The sequence below is a fragment of the Syngnathus scovelli genome, chromosome 13, assembly GCF_024217435.2.
Source record: "Syngnathus scovelli strain Florida chromosome 13, RoL_Ssco_1.2, whole genome shotgun sequence".
NCBI classification, from domain to species: domain Eukaryota; kingdom Metazoa; phylum Chordata; class Actinopteri; order Syngnathiformes; family Syngnathidae; genus Syngnathus; species Syngnathus scovelli.
In genome coordinates, this window is record NC_090859.1 from 12,850,468 (window position 1) to 12,871,770 (window position 21,303).

A 21,303-nucleotide genomic window follows, 5' to 3' on the forward strand; every position below is an offset into this window, starting at 1 on the left:
CAATCATGGCCAATCAAATCAGCACGACCATTTTTTTTTTTTTTTTTTAAGCGCAGCGCTCCTACCGTGAGGCACTGACAGCTTTATTATGGCGGGTCTAAAAAAAAAAAAAAAAAAAGATTGTTTTTTTACCATGTCAGTATCATTCGTCGTTATTTTACCTCCATTATTGTCGTGTTATCATAAATCGTGCCTTTATTGTCGCATCATCTTATAAAACAGTTCAGTTATTGTTCAAGTTACTGAAAGAAATTGTTTCAAAATGTTATTTGTTAGACAAGATAAATATTTTTGGACAGATTTTAGCAAGGGTCGTTTCACTTGGGCCATATAAAATAATCTGCCGGGCCAGATCTGGCCCCCGGGCCTTGACTTTGACACCCATACTTTAGAAGGTCTCCTCAAAATTTCTCCCGAGCAACGGTCAACTTTTTCCCCCCCATTTATTTTTTTTTTAGTCAAATTCCATGACCGGGCGGCTCGGTGGCGCACTGGGTAGCACGTCCGCCTCACAGTTAGGAGGGTGCGGGTTCGATTCCACCTCCGGCCCTCCCTGTGCGGAGTTTGCATGTTCTCCCCGAGCCCGCGTGGGTTTTCTCCGGGCACTCCGGTTTCCTCCCACATCCCAAAAACATGCTTGGTAGGCCGATTGATCACTCCAAATTGTCCCTAGGTGTGAGTGCGAGTGCGAATGGTTGTTTGTCTCTGTGTGCCCTGCGATTGGCTGGCAACCGGTTCAGGGTGTCCCCCGCCTACTGCCCGATGACGGCTGGGATAGGCTCCAGCACGCCCGCGACCCCCGTGGGGACTAAGCGGTTCAGAAAATGGATGGATGGATGGAAATTCCATGACCTTTAAGACTATTCAATGTCAAGGCACCTATAAATTGGGGCGAAAGAAAAACAAGAAAACAAAATGCACTTGTAGAGAAGGAGAGACAGCGAGATGACAGGTCGCCAGATGGTCTAATAACCGCGGGAAATATTACCGCTGGCAGCCGCTCACCAACATTAATGACACCGGTCATGTACGAGCCCCGAGAAGAGGCTATGTGCGCCACTCCATCTTCCCGAGGCTACACGCTCTATATGGGTCACATTTATCTCGACTAGCAAGGTCAAAAAGCCCGCCCCCTTAATTATGACACCATTACCAAAAGGCAAACATTTATTGCATGATAGCAAATATGTGCTTTGGCCAAGACGAAAGAGCCAAATCGTACAATCGTGTCATGCTCGGACAAAGTTTCACTAAAGAAAATTCACAAGCGAAATGTGATATTTCATCCCCCCCCGGTGACTGTTTAGTAATCTCACAGTCTTTTGGTTCAGTCCAGCAATCCCTTCTGTCTTATCGCTCTCAGAGGTCTCTATGAAATATTCTGACCAAGCTCCTACGGGGAGCACATAATTAGAAAGCACTGAACCGTGACTCTGACACGAGGGCTTTTCTCCTATCTGTTTGGACAAGCCATGCTGAAGAGGGGAGGGGGGGAGTAGGGTGGGGGGGGCTGTAAAACATCTTTATGGTCAGGATGCTACACCAACCTGAAATGTCCTTGATTACATTTAGACAGATATGAGCAAAAGGAGGGGGAGAGGGAAAAGTGAGGAGATGCAGGGCGGCAAGATATGTTGATAAATATAGCAAACCAGAAACCGAAACTGGGAAAAAACAGACTTGGGATCGTTTTTATTTAATGACCGGTGCTTAAATCATCAGTCATCTATAGTACATTAATTGTTTGGCTTCACCTGACACCTTTTCCAAAGACAAAAATGGTGCCAAGGAACAATTCGACGGAGGTTACAACCATTTATTTCTGTGGGGGGGGGAGGTGAAAAGTGGGTCAAGGTCCGGACCAAATGATTGCAATTTGGACCGATTGTAGGAAAAATGTCAGTTCGCTTGTTTTGGATCGGATCTGATTCTGTATGTTTTTTGGTTTTTCTATGTGCCTTAATTGGGGGGGTCATGGTTTGACTTTGTTGACTTTGTCCCCACATCGCTTCATTATGTTGCCGCGGTGTAACTAGCTCGTTATTGTGCTGACGGTCCGGATTAGCGAAGGACAGCGAAGCCTCTGGGACAGTTTTATTACCGTGTGCCCTTGGTGCATTGTGGAAGTTCACATATGATGACGACAAAACACACACACACACACAATCATATACCCGGCATACTGTCCACTCTTTTTTTATGAGGATCCCATTCAGATAAATGAATGTCCAGCAGCCAAAGTTGTTAATTACCATTTATGGTTTTTGATGACCATTGAATGGTCAGATTGTCTCTCATTGTCATGACGTCAAGAAACCAGGGAATAAAAATCCAATCTCAGTCGCGGACTCATGGAAAAAAGTAATGAAGGTGGATTGTCATGGTGATTGGTTTTATATTATTAATGTTAAAGTGCTCATCTTCTCTGGGAGTCAGAATTGATTTAATTTTGTGAGAAAAAAAATTATATATATATATATATATATACATATATATATGATATTTTTTCTTTTTTTTTTCTTTTTTTTTTATATAAACCTTGCCCTACCCCAGCAACCTGTTTGGCCTCTCAGTAAATCCTTCCCAGCTCACCCCTCGCAACCTCTACTGACAGCAAATTGGCTCCAGCCGGACTTCAAATGATCTGCTGCAGGATACCTCTTCCCTTCCCTCTCCTTTTTTTTTTTTTTTTTTTCCTCTCACCATCATGATCTAATCCTCTAATAAGACCACCTCGACAGTGGGCTTGACAAAGCCGCCATGCTGCAGGTCAAGCATCATGTCACGATACTTACGATTGCTTTAACAGCCATTTAGGTTCCCTCGTATAAAATGAGGAAAATAATATTCACCTCGATTAAATTGATTAAACAAACTTGAAAGATTTAAGCTGATTATTTAGCTGCCTTATCGCATGTGTCCAACGCCCACACGAATACAATCCATAAACAGCAGCGAGCTCAGTACCGATATCCGACTCAGTGGTCCCAAACAAGCGGCTGCCAATCGTCTCACCGCGGCCAAAGGATGCTCCGTGTTTGCTTCATGTTTATTCAAATCTCAGATTGTGTTTGCGCGGCATGTGTGTGAACAGTCTGACGGTCACAGATAAGGCGGCGGCTATCTTATCGGGTCGAGCCAACCTATCCCGAGCCCTAACAAGCCTCAGGTGTTTTTGCCCGTTGACATTTTTCCATAGCTTTATTTCCAATTTCATGCTATTTGTGTAACTGTCAGTCAGTTTTTTTGATAAATATTTTTGTGCATCTATGTAAACGATCCGAGTGAAGACGCAGGAGCTCATTTGAATTTCATTTGAATTAGCACCTCTCCAAGTTGTCTGATGTCGCATTAGTGGATGCATGATCAAAAGATGGCCGTCCGTCGTTGGCTTTGAGCCAACAAGGGCCCGTTTCCAATTTTGCCACCGCATATCGAACAATGCTTTCTAGTTCTGGGTTTTAATTGAAGCTCCGTCGAAGCAAAGCTCCGACAAAATACCACAATCGGGTCTTACTCGAAAAGCCACATTTTACTCGGGCTGATTTTTAAAAAATGCTGAAAGGGTCATTAGCACCCATCTACTTTAATCCCTCATTTCGTTTGCATTTGGCTTTTCATCTTATTTTTAATTTCTTTCTTGCATAATATATTCTCGGAATAATTTGAGGCCAGCCAACGAATCCTGTCAACCTCCATGCAAGGCATGAGGGATTTGCTTGTTTGTTTTTTATTGGCACATTTTTTTTTTTTTTTGTTCCTTTTGTGACTTCTTTATGCCCACTCATTGGAAAACTGCTAAAGAAGTGCTGAGTTATAATAATTAAGAGTCTGAAAGAAGTAAACAAGCTGAATATGAATGGAAATACATTTATGTTCATCAAGTCTGTGTTTGTATATGTGGAAGTTGGAAAGCCCCATGGTGATGCTGCGGCACAGCGTCTGTATGCCACCTGCAGCTTTTTTTTCCGCCTTCCTGTCATGCTGGAAGATGAAATGGAAGTTTTTGAAAACAAATGAGCAGTCAGAGATGCCTGTAAAATGAAATGGGCACACATGACAAATATAAAAACAACACCACTAATATATATATATTTCAAAACAAACATTTGGTCTGCAGACCTCAGTAAACTCACAGGATGTATGCTAACTGGTGGAATCCATCCATTCATCCGTCCATCCATCCATCCATGGACGTTGACCTCACATGTCCTCGCACCTCCCTCCAAACAAAGCGGCACCCCGGGGAATTCTCCTGGCCAAACACGGCTGCGACTTTTGACTTTTAAACAGACTGACAGCATTTGAGTTTTTATTGAATTGGATTTATTCCCCCCTCTTAAATCTCAAATGCCCAATTTCAGGGCTCAGCCCATCTTATCCTCTTGTAGCCGCTCTAGTTACACCTCAGCTATTCTGCTATAATGGAGTTATTTCGGAATTTATATTCGCCACCAGACTGCTTCATCAAAGTTTGTGACGTGGCTGCAGCAACAGCCGTTTTACAACACGGATGATTTGGCTTGATGTGTGTTGCATGCTAAGTTACCATGAAGTGAGGCCCGGGTGCACATGTGTGTGTGTGTGTGTGTGGTAGCAGACAGCGTGAAAAGCGTGTAATAGGCTCACCTGTCCCTGGCTGGAGACTGATGGGCAGGTGGAGAGAATGGAAGCCAGATGGAAAGAAGGAAGCGAAAAAAGAAGACTTCGTGCATTCATTTTGGTTTCAACCTAATGAGAAGGCTGATGGAAACATAAATAATTATTTTGGACAGTTTGGAATTTAGGATTTTTGGAATTCGGTGTACCTCAGGGTCTGACAAAGTGTGTTGAGGGAAATAATTGATATCAACCTTGTTAAAAATGCAAGACTAAATTCCTATTTTTCAGATTTTTGAATCTTTTTTTAAATATAATTTAATTGACTGTGTTTTTTTATTCAACAGGGTGAAGAGGAGGACTGTGCGGAAGTTTCATCTTTTCCAAGGTAATTTCTTTTTTTTATTGTGAATATGCTCAAAAATACTAGCATTAAAAAAAATAGAAAAATCTAATTAAAATAAAATGATAAAAAGCACAATATCACATATTTTCTCTATTGATAAAATGAAGAGATAACTTCATTATTGATTTAATCATTGCCGTTGAACTCGAATTGGAATCAGTGTGATGTAAATCTTGCAAAATCAAAATCGGCATGTGCTGATAACAGCTCAGTTCAAGGTCTCAGAGTTCATTTGATCCAAGAGGAGCTTCTTGCTAACGCTTGATGGTAAACTAGCAGCCATCTCCGTCTCCATATTAGTCGCCTCTTTTCTGGTCCAAGGCTTCATGTGCATATGTGTGCACGTATGTGAGCTGGCGGGTGTTGAAAAGGATTCAGTGAAGAGGCGGCTATGGTTCCTCTGTCCAGAAAACACACACGCACCTGTCCACTAAATACCCAGACAGAGTGGATGCACATGTAGCAATATATCCAGATTCCGCAGAGGCCAATGGCATACCTTCATAATGGCAGCTCAAGACTATAAGGTTACATACAGGGAAGTCTGGAACCGCCGAAATGCTTTGAACATTTACGCTCGGTGTTTATTCACTTACAGGATTGCTTTAACAGATGTCACTCATTACGGTTTACAAGAATAACCGTTTTTTTTTTTTTTTTTCCGGGTCAGATTTTGTCATTATGAAGTTCTTATGGAGCTACTGCAATGTAAATGATACATGGAAAGTGTAATTTCCTCGGTTGACCTTATTTGGGTTCGAGTCGATTGTTAAAAACAAGGCGCTCACGATACTTTGGGAAAGGCGTGTTTCAAAAGATAACAGCTGACCTTTGGAAAAAATGGCATTTACCAAATTTGCGGTTCTCCGTGTTCCGCTAATGGGAATCACGGGTGAAACGTGTCGTGACTGACTTGACAACGGTAATATAAAAACGGAGACTGACGTTTTAATCGCTGAGCCTTCAGAAAAGACGAGAATTGCAATGCAATTGGAAAATATACACGATTGATTATATCAAACTGTTTGTTTGGTCATACCAATGCTCAAGTCCAGCCAGAAATGTTTAATATAAATAAATCCATTCATCATTACAAAATAGTTGCAGTCTGCATGTTTAGTCTCAGTTGAAACTTTTTGAAAGTTCTGGCCAATGTTGTAGTTTTTGGTTTATGACTCGTCGCGAAATGTTAGCGAGCAATAAATATGAAGCTGCACAGTGGAACAGAAACACATATTTTAGTTATATATTTTATTTTATATATAGATTTTTGTTTTTCGGGAGCTCAGTCTAGTTGTAAAGGTCGCAGATATAAAGTTAGTTGTAGTAATATGAAGAATTTTGGTTAAATATAAAAAGAGACACATGGTGAAAACCTCGTGTGAACCCATGTGGATATTTTGGAGGTCCCTGTGAGGAATTGAATCTCCATGAAGCCAAAGCCTAACATTTCATGTGAGTGACACCCCACTTGTTGGGTGCTGGAAGATAATCTGACTAACTCAAAGAGCATTTTCCCAACTAATTCCCATTTTGCCTTCTAAGACTAAGTACGTTGGAAAACCGAGAACCTCTTTATCTCTTTCTGTGTGCCATTGCAGCTTTCAGGTCGGCAAAGTTTTGGAGATGACTCAATGTGTCAACTTTATGAGTTTGCGTCTCTCGCCTGTGTGTGTCTGTCTGTGTGTGTGTGTGTGAGGTCACAAGTGTCAACTTTATGAGTTTGCGTCTCTCGCCTGTGTGTGTCTGTCTGTGTGTGTGTGTGTGTGTGTGTGAGGTCACAAGTAATGCGAGTGCGTGCTTTGATCCCTCAGTGTCACCATGATGGTCGTTACACTGTCGGGATACGTCTCGTTTTCGCCACGCAATATTTTGGACAGGAATGTGTGCTATATATATTATATATTTTTATATATGTCCAGTGACAACAGTCTTTTTTTTTTTATCTGGGTCTTGCAATGCTCCAGAGTCACTATTAGTATCTCTGACGGCGACCTCTGACCTGAGCACTGTTGACATGGCGTGATAAGACGAGGCATATCAGTCCCGAGGATGCGGAGAGACATGAGCTCACTCTCGCCCGATCTCTCTCAGCTGAACCCCGAGCTGTGTTGACAGTGTGCATGACGCCCGTGCACACTGACAAGGCCAAATTAAGATCCACACCGGTCGCCATCGCCCCGACCGAGAATCGCTGACAAGGCAGTCCTAAAGTGATGAATTACATGAAGCCAGCCGTTGGCTAACTTTGACGACATAGCACGTCACTCGCCTGCACGGTTGATTCCAAATTCAACCTTTAATATTTTATTTTTGCGATATGCAATTGATTTTCTTGAAAAAAATGAATTCGACCCAAGATCTAGAATTAGAGTTACCAATATTGACTTGCAATGTTGACATGCTAGGCGCCATGTTGCTGACAAGACATTGAACGCTGTGACAAGCTGTTTGCTATTCCACAGCCACGGCAGGAAGGCCGGGGTCACATTGACAAATCTAGTCTGGAGGGAAACCCGAGCCTATCTTCCCAACAAACATCGCTTCAAAGTGCGTATCCATCGACGGGGATTAGCGCGCTTGTGTGAGGTTGCCTCACCGGGCTGGCCCCGCTTGCTGTCGGAGGTCGGGATGCGTGTGCGAATAATGTCAGTGATTGTGCGCCTTTGCGAGGCTGCCGGGGGTAAAGCCGAGCTTGCGATGACAAAGGAGAGGAATTTAAATGAGAGGAAAAAAAAAAAGAGGATCGGGCTACGTTTGCTCGGAGGATGGAAGAGGCTTTGGCACCATTGTTATTCTTCTTTGTCATTCCGCCTTCTTTATCTCTCCAATACAAATCTATCTTGGCTCCAACTTTACTCACCCAATGTCTTTATTTATCTCATCAATCTCCCGTCTGTTTAAAGAAGTGGATGATTTTTTTTTTTTTTTTTACTCTTGAGGTGAAGAGCATCCCAACCCACGATACACTGCGGTGCACCACTTCCCCCTCTAGAGCTACTGAATGGTAGACCACAATTTCCTCAAAGCTGTCCGGAAGTCGTTCTCTAGTGACCTCCGAGGTCTTTCCGACTCCTTAAACTAGAAGCTACCCCTCACCACAGATCCCCGAGTTCTGGGATTATTGTCATGACATGCCCCGACAACTCCAGCCACCGCTCCGGCCGGCCATCCCAGCAACAGAGTCACCAAACATGACCCGCTCTGACTGGATGTCCCCAGAAGTGGTCCAAGTTCTGAGATGCAACTCCTTCTGACAGTAAACCGCCAAGCGAACTCTCACAAGACATTTGTCGAAGTGAGCCGGACAATATTCGCCGGAAGTTCTCGACCTCACCGCACCAGTTCAGTTTCCTTCCCCTGATTTTTTTCCCCCCCCATTCTGGCCCCGCCCCTATCTGCCATATTTACCTAACCATCTCCGCTTGTTTACAGGCCAGTCCAACTGACTCATTGATCTCACCCTCTCTTTCTCTATTCGTCTCACGTTCTTTCTAATAAACACACACACACACACACACACACACACACACACAGACCCTCTCTCAGCAATTCTGCCACAGCCCCCACCCGTGCTTAGTAACGGCTCTAATTGCAATCAATTAGGAAACTTCAGAAGGCTGAAATAGGAGCTGTGACAAGGGGCATCCGCTGAGCTGGCAGACAGAAAGAAAGAGAGAGAGAGAGAATCGTGTTGGTGTGCAGGGATGAGCTAATGGTAATAATGTGATTGATGTGGCCACAGCATCTGAAAGTCACATCGTTTTTCACACCAGGTATTGATCCGTGACAGCATCCTCCTTTTAGCTCCAAAGCACAGCGGATAGGGAACGGTACTCATGCTGCCACATTTAGGGGGGGGGGGTTGGAGTACGTCGAACGGAAATGGATTTAGTCATTCTCCTGAAGGATTTGGACGTAGTACTAATCGGCATATGGATAAGGCACGATTGCTGTTTGTCACGTAGTAGAGCGCCGAAAATCGTTGCAGCCTTATGAACTTTGCGAATCTTAATCCTGAAAGAACCTGTCACAAATTATTCATGTGGTGAACAAGTTTACAACCTGACCAGATAACTTGAGGATATGACATACAGGCATGCTAAGAGATAAAAAAAAATTCCACGAGCAGCACATTTTATTGCGTGGAGCCGGCATGAAATAGCTTGTCAGAGTCTCACATCTCTGCAAGAACCCGCTCTCTGTGTTTTCATAGCGTGCAGCAATAGCGTCTACTGTAATGGAGTGGAGAGCAGCTGATCAAACATCATCCCCGACCTTCCCTATTTCTTGACTTCAATTTGTTTGCATATGCTGAACTGATTGGTCCCAAGACACAATCTCGGAGACATCTTGACTGAAATAGTCTTCAATCAATGAGAGGCACGTTTTTATTTTTTCTCTTAGGCAAATATTATAAATAGTTTTCTTAACTGGAATTGTGCAGATCTTTACAACTTGATGTCACGGAATCATTCGGTGCAAAGCTTGTGTTAAAAAAAAAAAAAAAAATGGCCGTTTTTTAATACGAAGCCAAGGATTGAAGTGTTTTTTTTTTTTTAAAGGCTCACTGTATAGTCTCGGGTCTCGTGTTTATCTGTCTTTGCCTCAGGGCCTACAAACCCTTTTATCTTGTCACCCTAATGCATGCATGAATGTGTGTGTGTGTGTGTGAGTGAGTGTGTGTGACAAAAAGCAAATGTGTGCCAGAGAGAGTGTGCGAGATAGCAGGATAGGGAGATGGGATGATCAATATGGAGACGTCAGGAGGTCTGCTTCTACCAGGGAGAGAGGGAACAGGACACCCGGCAGTGAGTGGAGAGGAGAAAGCAATCGAGGGGAGACAGTGAGGGAAATAAGTCCATGGGAGGGGGGGGGGGGGGCAACGAGAGAGGCGGGGCTCGTTTGGGTACAGTATCGAGGAAAAATATTTGTCCGAATTGTGCTTCTTCATGACTCACAGCATAGTTGGAATGGTGAGCTCCTCCCTCAACAACGAGAAAAAAAAAAAACAATAAATGTATTTATAACATTCGTTTTGATACATAATTCAGACAACATAAACATCAAACGGGGAAAGAATGCAACTTTATTCCTCTAGATCTAAAAGCTTCGACTTGACACCCATAATGAATATTTAAACTTTGATGACCTTACCCACCATATGCCGGTAAATGATTCTTCACCGCCCCCCCCCCTCACAACTCTATTTTTATACCTTTGTCTTCTTTTCATCCTGCTCTTTTTTTCTCTTTTGACATTTTTTTTTCAATTGCTGTCACCTGAGATTTTTCATCTCTTTAATCAAGACGGAACCACTGAGACATGAGACAAGTTAGCGGACGACTGCAAACGTACGCTAATGTAAAAAAAAAAAAAAAAGGAATTGAATTATATTTATATTATCTGTGGAAATCATGAAGTGTTGTGAGTTCACAAGGGTTTAAAAAAAATAAATATGCTGTGTAGTCTTGAGGGATCAATATATTTAGAGGATTATGCGTGGCATTAACATTCAGCCAAGAAAGCGCTTCAAGGAAAAAAGCAAATAAAAAGCATTGTATATGAATTACTGTATAAATAAAATTAAAATTAACAGGATTACCATGCTGTATAAATCATGTACATGATACAGTCATTGATTAGCGCTAAGGATCGGTTCAGATTTTATTTTTGCTTCGAGGCCTCGGGCAGACGACTCGCAGGTTGCACAAAAGCGTACAAGTGTGTGTGTGTTGAAAGACAAAGTGAAAGTCAGATAGGGTGGGACAGTGTGTGACGGGCCATGCACGTGTGTCCTCCTGCAGCCATAATGCATTAGTGTAAGATGATCCGTCTTCTCCCTCGTGGGTCCTAACCTTGGAACGAGCGGAGAAGCAGGTTGCATAGATTTACTCTGATAAAAATACGACTGTCGGCGGTCAACATCTATTTCAGTCGTACCTTGATTTCTGTGTTTAATGCCGCACGCTTATCTCAAAGCGTAATCCCCCATTGAAATGAATGGGATTGCCGTTAATCGGTTGCGCCACCCCAAAAAATTGGGTGTTTTTTGTTTGTTGATTTCAGTTTAGCAACAGGAAGGTGCTTTGCTAATGCTATTTGCAGTAGAAATGATGCGCCATGCAAAACCGCTCACTATTTATTGCATTCAGAATCCCACTGGCCAGACACTTCAACCATTATGGCAGTACTGGGGGCTAACTCAAATCAGTTTTCCAACTGAACTACTCCTGGTTGTGCTGAATGATCAAGAATAATTAGAACAAATACATGTACAATGTGAAATTGATTATTGAACGAAAATGAATTAAGGGCCCTGACAGCAATACAATATCCCTTCCGAAGCAATTACTCGTGAAGCTCATTATGAAATATTCTGATTTTTGTCAGTAATAGCCCATTGACACACATACTTTTAATACCCTCACACTCAGGTTTGATTAACGGAACTAATGAAGATAAGCATCACTTTGATGAGGCAGGTCCTGAAGATGACCCCTTGACCTCTAATATTAAGAAAATACCTGAGCGCAAAGGGGTCATTGACTTACTCTTTGACTGACATTCTCTCTCCTGCGCACAAATACACACATGCACTTTTTAAGCACACACTCGCACTCCCAGGGACTGAGAAGGCCTTATTATGTGAGCCAGAGGAAATGCAGACACAGCAGAGGACAGGCCACCCATTGATCCGAGTATAGACTCCTGGACTTCCCTGGCTCGGCTTTCTTTTCCTTCTCACAGCTCTCCCGCACTGTCTCCGTCTTTTTTAACTCGTTACTTTCTGTCTCGGTTGTGTTGTCGGCCGCAACCTCCTCGTTGGGGTTATTATCGCCGTCAGCCTTCTTGAGTGCACTATTGCACTCTCTCGACACTTTGCGATACAATGTCTCTTTTTTTCTAGTGTTATAATCTGAGCAAAGAGCAACTCTGTGTTCCTGTCTCTGTGCAACCTCTTTCACCTGAGCCTTCTGCTCTTGTCTCAAGAGGGCTTTTGTATTATCTTACAGTCTCTGGGAGCCAGAGGGAAAATGTTATCCAGTAATCAAAGTGTCCTTGAGCAAGATGTAGAGCCCAAGTTGATCCTGAAGGGCCTGGCTCGCTCCACCACGATTGGTGTTTTTTTTTTGTGTGTGTATTCTGAAAGAGAGGCAAGGACTGTTAAGTGATTGCGGCCTTTTTCATCTCGCATTGATGCTCGAGAAAATGGAAAGGCCAGCACAATAAAATTGTCAACAGTGCAAAAAATCAGGACATTTGAAAAGAGGGAACCGCTAATGCTAATTCATGCTAACACTGTTTCACAAGTCTGATTTATACTGAGGGAAAATGTCAAAATTGTCAACAATGCAAAAAATCAGGACACTCATTTGAAAAGATTCAACCGCTAATGCTAGTTCATGCTAAAACTCTTTGTTTACACCTGAGTTGAGTTTCGTGCATTTCACAAGTCTGATTTATACTGACAGAAAATGTCAAACATTTATAGACATCTGTGTCTGCTCATATGCAACGAGAAAGACTTTATTTATAATTAGGCCAGGGAGGATAAGGAATAGTCTTTCTCTCAATAATGGTAGCGGGGGACTTTAAAGTTGATAAGAGGGCCAAAACAATTAAAGCAGAGACTATCGACCGCAGAGCGTTAAGTAGGAGAGAAGTAAGAGGAATGGCTTGTGCATCACTATCAGCCGCTAAGACCTCTGAGACTTGGGATAAAAACAAAGGTGCCTTCTGTGATGGACAAAGCAACACTCAAGTGGCAGGTGATCCTCCAAATCCTTTTCCATCCATCCATCCCTTGACTCTTGCTTTAATTTTCTTGCGAGGTGTTTTTCGGCCCTCTTCACCAATCTCCTTCACCTTGTCTCCAACACTCTCCAGCCACTTTGCTTTCTCTCCCTCCCGTTCGTTCGCTCTACCGGACCGGCTTTTATGTGAACCATGTGGACCCGGCTACTGACATGCAGACCTGAATGTGTGTGAAAGGTGCTGACACACGTGTGTGTTTGTGTCTGTCTCGGAATATGTTTGCGTGTGTGTGACGGAGGTGCTGACATGTCTGATCTGAGCTTGGGGTCTGGAGGTGAACGCACGGCGACATTCTTTTTGAATGATGAGGAAGCAAGATGAAGGAGAAGATGAGTAAGACTACTTGAAAAAAACAGAAGGGATATTTTGTTTTACCCCACAATGAAATGAAAATGATAGTTTGTGAAAAGACACAGGTGAGATATTAAAATATCATTCCGGTTTTACAGATTATATTTATGGACCCCATAAAAAAAAATGACCCCCATGAATGAATAAATAAATAGATACATAAATAAATGCATAAATAAATAAATAAATAAATAAATACATAAATAAATACAATTATTCAAAAGTAAAATAAAACAAATTAAAATGTAACAGTAAAGAAAAATAGTACATTATTTTTGATGCGGCGCATGTTTTGTAGATTGACATAATGAAGTGTAAATCCATCATCCAAGCCGTCTTGTAGTCTGTCAAAATGTACGCGGGCATTCACCAACTCTATAAAGAAGACACCCAAGTTCATGTGAGGGGTGTCTTGTTAAATGTGATTGATGCCTCCTGTTCTCTCAGCTGCTGAGAAGAGATGAAGGGACACAAGTGATGCAAATCAGATTGGAAGCTGCCTGCTGGCATCTGACTTCAGGATGGGTGATTAAAAACACATTATGACAAAGAAAACATCTGGTGGCACATTCGAAGCCTCCACCCAACAGTAACGTGGCGCCGTTTTAGCCTGGCAGAACATGCGTGCGAGATTAAAAGTGGCCCGCAAAACTCCAAATGTAGATTCAATTACACTTTTATAGCATGGCTGCAACTGAAAGCGATCTCCAAGCAATTTGTTTTAATGTCCCAGTGTTGTGTGCTGTAGTTCAAATAAGAATTAACAGTTGAAAATAGATTTCATCCCCGATCTGATCCAAAGGCAGACGTAATGATGTTTATTTTTTCGCCCCCCTCTCTGTTGTTCCCAAAGTAAATATTGTCTTGCCTAGTTAGTTATATAATGAGATAATTAAAATGTAAATAGTGAATGACAAACTAGGACAATTTCGCTTAATAGCAAAATGCCAAAGGACAGCATCTGTTCCGGATGATGTTGTCCACATTATTTTGTCGAGACAAGTTTTAATGTGGATAACATGACATGCCATGCCTTCAAGGTTATTTCACTCAAAAGATGGAGCTCCATTTCAGGTCATGCTTCATCAGCCCCCCGAGCATCTCATCGGTTTAAACCCATTTTCAAAATGTCGCCCAAAATGACAATTGGGGAAGATCGTATTCGATAGCAAAGTCGTAATTGGAGTTTTATAGCTTTGCAAAATGAACCCAATTGTTCATCAGAGAAAACAACTTTAATCTGTCATTTCAAACCGTTTTAGTAGTCATTTGCGGGCGACCATTTTGCCCCTTGCCGTTGAAGGAAAATGACATAACAGCTCCTCAGATAACATCCAATCACCTCGCAGCATTTTTCTGAATTTGATCACGTGACATTCACGAGCCGAGCTGCGATTGGCCGTTACGTGACTGTGATGTCTCGAAGTCACATGTTGACTACCACGCTTGGTGGGGCGTCGCCCCTAGCAACGGCTTTTGGCAGGCCGCCACGGATGTTACATAACAATTGATGAATATTTATACACATTAATGAAACGCTCGCACAGTTCCATGTTGTATAAACGTATGCGTATGGATTTGCCTCAAACCCGCAAAGAGGAGCGTGTACACAAAACTCAGGCCAAGCCCGGCTCACTTCTCTAAATCCCCCAGTTGCTCTTGTGTGAATAGTTGACTTAGTTGCTAATTAGTTCGGCGCGGGATTTTTCTTCCCAGGCCCTGGGTGTGTTTTTGCGTATTTGTGTGCGTTGCGTGTGTCGCTCATGCAGTGGAGGGGTTAATCCTGGCTACTTGTTGTTCTACATCGCTGCCCGCCACACCAAGCGCTTCTGTCTGTCTCTCTCCGACTTCCTTTTATATTGAAGCTTTTCAGTTTTGACTCTTGATGCACTCGAATGCTTTTTTTTTTGCACCTTTTGTGGTGAAGTCAAATATATCTTAGCCAAATTGAGCATTTGGAAGCAATATTAAATGATATATTGCGCAATATCATTTGACTTCATTCCGCATTGCATTTCCATATCAATATTTCCTATCTGGATCTCCGCCAAACGAGTTGCTGACAAATGACTAATCTAGTTTCTCAGTACCTCCCATGCTTAATTTGACTGAATCTCACCTCATCCTTTAACTAATCTCTCTCTCTCGCTTTCACCCCCCCTTCCTCTCTTTGGACTAATGAAAATCTGTAGTGTTGGTCTAATCCTTTAGAGCGGTGTGCTCACAGTTTCTTTGTTGGTCAAATCTGACTAATGCCCCCGCCAACTCCCCCCTCGTCTCAGTCCGCAGCACAGGAGCCCTTTACCTCATCGACACACAAACACTAACACTTGTATTGTATTTACTGTTGCCTAAATATTAATTAAGGATTCACAATAGCCAGCCAGCAAATTAATTCTTGGCCAAGCAGCTAACAGGTGATTCCTTAACACCCCCAATGAGAACCTTTTTAGACGAAGAAACCTTTGAGGAAAATAATGAGCAACGCTTGCCTCGAGGGATCATGTGTTACGAGTTAGGTCTAATCTTAAACGAGGCTGGACTGAGTCCTGAAAGTGTAAAAGACCTTATGGGTCACTGATGGTGTGAACAGTTGTCCGTCTGTGATGAACACGCACCCCATCCAAGGTGTCGTCTGCTTTTTCCGAATTCGGCGCCAGCTCTCCGTGACCCTGAACAGGATAAGCGGTGTAGAGAAAATGGATGGACCTTGGTTATTATACCCAAGGCTTCACTTTTGCAAAGGTGTGGAAAATGGCATGTTACAGTCGTTCTGGAGCATTACAATATGTCGCCCCTCCAGCAGCTACTTATTTAAATGTTGCGGTATAGATGACATTGGTCACATCAAGCCCATTTCTCTTTTTTCTGAGTCGAGTATGTCGGACATGCAAAGCGATACTTTTCAAATCCACTTGAACGATTATGATTGGCTGCCAAGTTGTGTGATGTCATCGGGTGACAAGCATAGCTAACAAATAGACGTCCATTATTTGAGTAAAAAAAACGTTCCGTCCTTGACGTCAGCACGCGGCCGCCATTACGCTCGGATTCAATTAGATATTTAGCATCTCTTGGTGGCTCCATAGTAAATCACTGAAACCATGACCTTCCATCAGTATTGATCTGCCCTTGCCGTGGCCATTCTGTAGCAACACGCACCGAAGCAGCAGCAGCAGCCCGATCTTCATTTGAGTCTCGTCGTCATCATCAGTCATCGTCGTAACTTCATTCAGCCGCTAAGCAAGCTGACCCTCAAACTGCTCCATTACAGGGCCGGACAGTGACCTCATTTAGCCTTTCTCTTCTCTCCAAAGACATATACAATGTTAACGGGCGATATCGATGTACTCTATGCCCCAATAAAACATATGCAAATGCCTTAGTCGATGTACTAAAATGGAATGGACTGTCAAAAATCTTTGCACATGATAAATACAGTGCTTTTCATTTATCGATTTTTTTTTTCCTTCTCCTCTATCTACCATCTACTATCTTCCTGCGCTCGCTGCCGGCGTTGAAGCATCATTGACGTTAGAAAATGATGTGCTCGAGTGTGTCCGGGGGTGTTTTTGTATTGATGCAACATCGGCGTATGGATTGAAAATGAGTGAATGCACATAAGCGTGCGTGTGAGAGCCAGTCGGACTGTACACAATGCTGACAGTGTTTGTAATATTTTGCAGCCATTAGACTGCCTGTTTATGGAGACTGTGCAATAAATCACAGCAAAACATAACCAAACAAAACTTGAGTGTTTATCCGTAAGGAATGCTGTTTTCAGCTGTAAATGCAGCTACAGACTATTCGCTGTAATTGTTTTGGTTAAAAATGGAGTCGCAGCAATAAAATATATAAAGTACTTGCACATAGGACGATAACACTTTAAAATAATATTCACACCATCTAAAACAGCAACATTTTTGTTTGCACATGGTGCATCGCCATAGCAACAGTCAAGCGACAAAATAATTTCAATAACTTTTCATCTTAAACATCTTTAGGCAACAAAAGTTTGAAGATGATAGGAGCACCAAATTTCAAAGTAAAATTAAAATGGTAATGAGAAACTTCAATATATGTTGCGTAACCCCCGTTGCCTCGTTGCTAAAAATTCACTTTAGCAATCTGTTTGTTTTGATTCTACTTGTATAGATAAAATTAGACGTCCATCGTTCGAACCACTTCTCTCATGCAGAAAGTCAGCCAAAGGTGAACTGTTGTCTTGCCAAAAGAGATTTTTAGCTTACATGCTCTCAGGCAACACTCCTGTGATTCATAAAGGCTCTGCAAAATTGTGGCCGTGTACCGCTTAGGCAAAACAGACTTTCCCCAAAACTCATAGATTGCATTTTTAAAGAAATAAAAAATATATATAGGTGAATTTATGGATAACCAGAACCTGGTCTTGTTTGCTAACCTATTTCTGAAAAAGAGATAAGCCGCAGTCCTCCAGAGGTCAAAAGGCCAATAAGAGCGCCGGTTGAGGAAATAAAATAAATGTGAAGCTCAGAGCTAACTGAGCAAAAGATTTTCCGATCGTAAGCGCATAAACACTCCAGACTGTAAGAGGGTTTCGGGTTAAAGGTGTCCCCACCTTTGGCTAAAGCTACCATGAAATCAGGCCCCCTGCTGTTTGCCTCGGGCCTTGAGCGTAAAGGGACGATAGACTTAAACAGAGAATAAGGACGGGCACCAATCCACACTTTGGCTCAACGATTTTCTCCAAAGCCTTATCGGCTCATGTGAAGAAATTACAATCCGAGCGCACTTTTCTGCTCTCCTGATTTGTGCCAATCAAGTCTCTCTTAGTCTATGAAATGTAATGATCTCGTCACAAATTTCCTTCCTTCCCTCTTAAGTATTTTTATCGTTTTTTCTTTAGTCGCCTTTTGTCTCGGCTTGGCCTCCCATGTCTTCCGCACCGAATCGCTCACCCCCCCACTCTATCTCTTCGCAAAAGCCATTCAACTCGAAGCAAATCTCCAAAATGTCGTTACTGCTGCCAATTCGCAGAGAAAAGACATCCAAAAGAGCCGCAATGATTAGCAACCTAGCCACTGGGAGAGGTTTTATGAGAAGATTAGGGTTTTACAGCTCAGCTATGAATCAGTGTGTTAATTCAATTATTCAAACAATAATTCACTCTACCTTCAAGCAATATGAGATTGTCAGAAAACGGCGAGACTCTCGAAAGAAATGGCCCTCCGCTCGCCTTGACGGAAGAATGGATTGAATTCCAATAAGTCACCACGGCTCTAACAAAATAAATACTATAATAATTTCATAAATTACCATCCATTTTTTTATCATATTATATTATATTATATTATATTATATTATATTTTTATTATTATTTATTTTATTTTTTCTTGTTTTATTTTTTTTTATTTCCATACCTACCTCGGCAGAAGCAAAACGTTTTGCCAAAAATACGCAGTCGACATTTCTCACGTCAGGACGCCACCGATTGCAAGACAAACTAGAACAGCCGGAGACGTATTTCGAGCAAGTCGAGTCGTTTCTCATTCCAACATTGCCTTCTTTAAAACAAGCTGAGTGGGGGGAGCCCCTGCTCACCTTGAAAAGTGCTGAGGTTCTGTCTAATCTTTGCCTCCTTTAAAAAAAAATTACCTCTTGTTTCAGACGTTTCAGTTCAGAGAATCAATAGATGACTGCAGCTCCAAATGTATTATCTCACAAAAAAGGAAGGAAGGGCGGGAGGAATGATGAAAGGGCCGAATGATGAACGGATGCAGATGAAGAGTGGAGGAACTGAATGATCTGGGGGGGGGGGGGGGGCTGGATGGATTGGATTGAGCATTTGGAATGGGTGACTATGCAGAGGAGGGCAAATTAAAGGGCTGGGTGGAAATCCAGCAAAGGAGCTATAAATGCATCGCCAGGTAGCCATTAAGAGCTGTCAAATGTTGAATTAGGGAGGATGGAAATCAAATGAGATGGTTGGGGGTGCTAGACAAATTGAAAAGTGCCTGTAAATAAGTGTCAGAATGGAAAGAAGCTGAAAGTCACTCGTTAAATCTCCCTGCATTTGCACTTTGGACTTATCCGATCAAATTCCGAGCGCATTTAGGAAATAATTTATCATTGTCATTCGTTACAAAAAAGGAGGAATGGTATTCTTACACTTTGCCAGTGATGACAGCCTCTCCCATTACTTTCCTTTCCTCCTCGCACATTAGCTCTCACCGCTTCGTCCCGTCCCGTCCCTCCTCCCATCGGCTGACATTAAGCTGACAGTTTTATCCATTTGCGGCTTACAATGAATACAACAACAAGCCTCGCCATTAAAGTCTAAATCGGTGACATTACAGGCGACTTGAAAAAATAGGAAACATGAGTCTTACTGCAAACAGTAGGTTACGAAGACTAATCTTTTTCAACATGAGTCATTGGGAAGTAGTCACGTTTTAATTCCACTCGGAAGCTGCGCCTCTGTAATGATAAAGGCGGAATCCTGTCAGGTGTTTAATTATTGTTTTGATTTTCCCTGGAGAATTAAAAAAAAATAAAAGGATTCGTAAGACCAAACTTAACTCGGCTTGTAATTACAACCGAGGCCTCGGATAATTATTACTTTTCCGTAAAGTGGTGTGTTTGCCGGCGCTTATTTGTCGACATATTTTTAATTTCCTCTCCGGAGCCGATTGTGTGAAAAGCTATTACGGGCAACTATTGTGGAAATGTAATGAAACGTTTAACATGCGTAGCCTTTGGCTTTTTTTTTTCCTGCAAGTTAGCGCGTCAGTAGAAAATATCGTGAGTCGTATTTATAAACAACTTTTGTTGTCTGTTTTCGCCAAAGGATAGAAATGCTAAAACCGAAAACCGTTATTGTAAGTAACGAAACGTGTGACCTCACGTGAACTTCCGTCAATGTTAGAACACGATGGATCTGTTGTTGTCGGTGTCAATCACGCATTTTACGAGTTTTGCTTCCCGACATCTTATAAACTCCGTCAACTGTCAATCTCGGAGTTTCTTGTTTTCACATGCAAATATAGTTGAAGCACTATATTATCACGCTTTGGATCTTTTTTCAAATTTCCTTAATTCATCCAGACGGGACACTCGAGGGACTTAATAGATATTTTGCACTGCGGGAGATTTGAAATGTTGAGCATCTTTTTTTTTTTTTTTTTTTTACAAGTCTAGTAAAAAAAAAAAAAATATCTGCCCCGCTTGGCAATTTCCTGAAAGGTGTTTGAATGGATAAAACTGGCTTCGACCGTTTTTTTGTTCCTCACAAGAAAGGTCATATATAAAGAAGGTCATATTTTCTACAGTTCCATTTTATTTCTCAGAAAAACTTTTTTAGTTCCCTGAAAATGAACTTTGTCAGGAACTCGCTGAGGTGTTTTCAGTGTTTGCTTTTCATGTTCTGGCTTTTCAAGGTATTGTCAATGATTTTTTTTTTTTGGGCTTGGAATTTTTGTTCATTATTTTGTTTACCGTATTTTTCGGAATATATGGCACATTCCCGCAGATGAAGCCAAACAAACCAGCACGGTTAATAAATCAAACTAATCAATTTTACATACATAAAGGTTTCCCTGATTTTTTTTTTATACTAAATTAATCGACTGAAGAAAATCTTAAGCAAAGCAGCCAATTTATGTCCCAATTAACCATGATAAACAACTTTAATGAAGTGCAGTGTGTTACTTTTGTGTCTTCCTCTCATTCTATTCCATCCACTCTTGTGCTTTGGGATTTATTTCATGTTGACCTTCCAAGCAGCTTTGATGTGATATTTCTCACAACGGATGCAAGGTGTGTGCACGGAGGTTGGCTAGCTGGCGCGGCCCTTGGCCATGCCTGTATAACAGATTGCTTCGCTAATGAATATTGAAAGGACGGGCCACGCTTGTACAGGTGTGTGTGTGTGTTTGTTTGCGCTGTATTTGTACTTTGCGTTTAGGTTGCGGACAATGGGGAAGAGAATGCTAATAGATCTGTCAAGTCCTTGGCTCGACAAGAAGTGCACACACACACACTCACGCACACTTTGATGTCGGCTGGTTTAATTTACCTTTGAGATTCCCCATTGCATTTGTCTCCATAATTTACTTATTTTATTCTAATCTCTTCAAATTGTATGACTAATG

At 42.0% G+C, this 21,303-nt stretch overlaps 1 protein-coding gene across 1 annotated transcript in view; it reads left to right on the top strand.

Annotated features, from left to right (window-relative positions):
* The window catches only part of cntfr (ciliary neurotrophic factor receptor), a 99,801-nt gene that overhangs the window by 8,192 nt on the left and 70,306 nt on the right, over positions 1-21,303 (top strand). The window contains exon 2 of the mRNA XM_049737857.2: positions 4,947-4,987. The gene's annotated coding sequence lies outside the window, so the exon portion shown is untranslated. The remainder of the gene's footprint in view (positions 1-4,946; positions 4,988-21,303) is intronic.